The sequence below is a fragment of the Hordeum vulgare genome, chromosome 1H, assembly GCF_904849725.1.
Source record: "Hordeum vulgare subsp. vulgare chromosome 1H, MorexV3_pseudomolecules_assembly, whole genome shotgun sequence".
NCBI lineage: Eukaryota > Viridiplantae > Streptophyta > Magnoliopsida > Poales > Poaceae > Hordeum > Hordeum vulgare.
The window spans coordinates 487,945,195-487,947,883 of NC_058518.1; the positions used below are offsets into that span (position 1 = coordinate 487,945,195).

General features: G+C 55.7%; 1 pseudogene; it reads right to left on the reverse strand.

Annotated features, from left to right (window-relative positions):
* Positions 1 to 232: 232 nt before the first annotated feature.
* Positions 233 to 1,637, reverse strand: LOC123401605 (annotated as a pseudogene).
* Between the last annotated feature and the right edge of the window lie 1,052 nt (positions 1,638 to 2,689).

Consider the following 2,689-nt stretch of genomic DNA (forward strand, 5'->3'; position numbering starts at 1 on the left):
CTTATATACCATAATGAAATTACGCCTTTGTGCGTCCGTGGTTTTTTCCCATAAGGGTTTTCCACGTAAAAAATTTGTGTCTCGTTTTTCTTTTGCTATTTATTTTGCTAATTTATATTATTTATTTATACTAAAGGGCCCTAAATTTTAGTTCCGCCCTGGCCCCGAAATCTCAGGACCGGCCCTGGATGAAGGCGGCCACTGCTGGAAATTTGCTGCAAGAGACACGATTTTATTCATATGTACTGGGTACCCCTACTGCGGCCATGAACTCCTCGTCGGCGACGAGCCTAGCGAGTGCCTCCGGAGCGAGGCACACCTCCAGCGCCATGCTCCCTCCGCGCCCTCGGCCCTCGTACACCGTCGCCTTCCCGTCCATCTTGTTCCCCGCGCCGCTCCGGACGGCTAGCGGTGCGCCCCACCCGAAGTCGTTCCCGTACACGTCAAGCCGCGGTGAGCTCCCCGTCAACAGCATCGTCGGAGCGGAAGCCACGAGCTCAGGCAGGCGCGTGAAGCTGGGCTCCTGGGGCCATGACGCGAGCTTGTCCCTCGCTCTGGCCTCGTCAAACGACGCCACGGCCTGGTTCAGCTGCCATGCCACCCAGCCGAGGCCGTTGCCCAGGATCTCGCCGGCGGAGGATTTCGCGGTGACGTGTGCCAGCGCGTTGCCCGCGTAGGACGCTGGTATGCTGCCAACGCGGCCCCGACATCCGACGTAGACGATGTACGCCGTCCCCTTGTCCGGCGCGAGCCGCCGGGCTCGGCACACGGCGCGCCACAGGTGCGCGAGCAGGGCCTGCAGCGAGGAGATGGTGGCGATGGTGGTGCCGGAGATCTCGGCGTTCGCCTTTGCCTTGAGCTTCTTCAAGGTCGCCGCGGAAAAATGGAGGAAGCATTCCTGCACCGGCGGGAACAGATCTAAACGTTGGCCGACGACGTCCTCCAGCTTGCCGAAGGGTAGAGGGATGGGGACGGTGCAGCCGTCGAGGAACCACTTGTCGAACACGGGCAACGGCGAGGGCACCATAGCATCGTCGCCTGCGGTGGTGGCACCGGCACTCAGGCCGATGCGGGTTAGCTCGGATCGGACCAGGTGTTGACGAACTGCCAGAAGGTCGTCCCGTCGGCGACGCTGTGGTTCATCGACATGGCGACGAAGACGCCGTCGGCAAGCTTGGTGATCTGCGCGGCGAGGACCGGGCGCGAGTCGGCAATGGCGTCCGCGCCGAGCAGTCCGTTGAGCGGGAAGAAGGACCAGACCACCCGCGGAATGAGGAGCGAGGCGGTGACATCGGCGACGGCGACGCCGGGCGCCACGGCGTGGACGGACTCGGCGCCCTCGCCGCTGCAACGGAGCGAAATGGCGAGGCAGTCGTCTCCAGCCGGCGCTAGAGCGAGGCGCCCGGCATAGGGGTAGAAGCGGCCCAGAGCGCGCGCGAAGGAAGAAGCGAGACGTTCGACGTCGACGTCGTGGCGTCCCTGCCCGCCGCTGGCGGGAGGCTTGGGCAGGAGGACGCCCTTCTGGATGTACTCCACGGCGATGCTCCGGAGATCCCACGGCGTCAGGTGGATGGCCTCGGCGAGGCCGTCGGTTCCGGCCGTACCATGCGCCGAGACACGACTCGAACGTCGCCCATCTTGGTCCAGTTTACACGGCCAGCACCGGAGTAAGAGCACCTCTAGCAGAACCCTCAAACCCTTAAAACTAAAATCAATTTTATAGGTTGAGAATTGCCTATTTTTGACACTTTTAAGGGTTGAAAAACAGGGGCAAAGACTAGAACCCTCAAACCCAACCATTATAACGGAATATTCCGTTATAAGGGTTGGATTTGAGGGTTCAGTCTTTACCCCAACCCCAACCCTTAAAATTGTCATTTGGCTACCGTCGTTCTAAGCAATAAGATGAAAAACATGATAAACATCACAATGCAATCATATAGTGACATGATATGGCTATTATCATCTTTGCTCTTTCGATCTCCATCTTCAGGCATCGCATGATCATCATCATCACCGGCGTGACACCATGACCTCCATCATCATGATCTCCATCATCGTGTCGCCGTGAAGTCGTCACGCCAACTACTACTATAGCTAACCGTTAGCAATGAAGTAAAAGTAGTAAGCACATGGCGTTGCATCTCATACAATAAATTAAGACAACTCCTATGGCTCCTGCCGGTTGTCATACTCATCGACATGCAAGTCGTGAAACCTATTACAATAACATGATCATCTCATACATCATACATGCAACATCACAACTTTGGCCATATCACATCACATGTCAAACCCTGCAAAAACAAGTTAGACGTCCTCTAATTGTTGTTGCAAGTTTTACGTGGCTGATTTGGGTTTCTAGCAAGAACGCCTTCTTACCTACGTGACAGCCACAACGATGATATGCCAAAGCTATTTACCCTTCATAAGGACCATTTTCATCAAATCCAATCCGACTAGAGTAGGAGAGACAGACACCCGCTAGCCACCTTTATGCACGATGTGCATGTCTGTCGGTGGAACCAGTCTCACGTAAGTGTACGTGTAAAGTCGGTCCGGGCCGCTTCATCCCACAATACCGCCGGAAAAGAATAATACTAGTAGCGGCAAGCAATTTGACAAATCATCACCCACAACTTTTGTGTTCTACTCGTGCATAGAATCTACGCATAGAAAACCTGGCTCG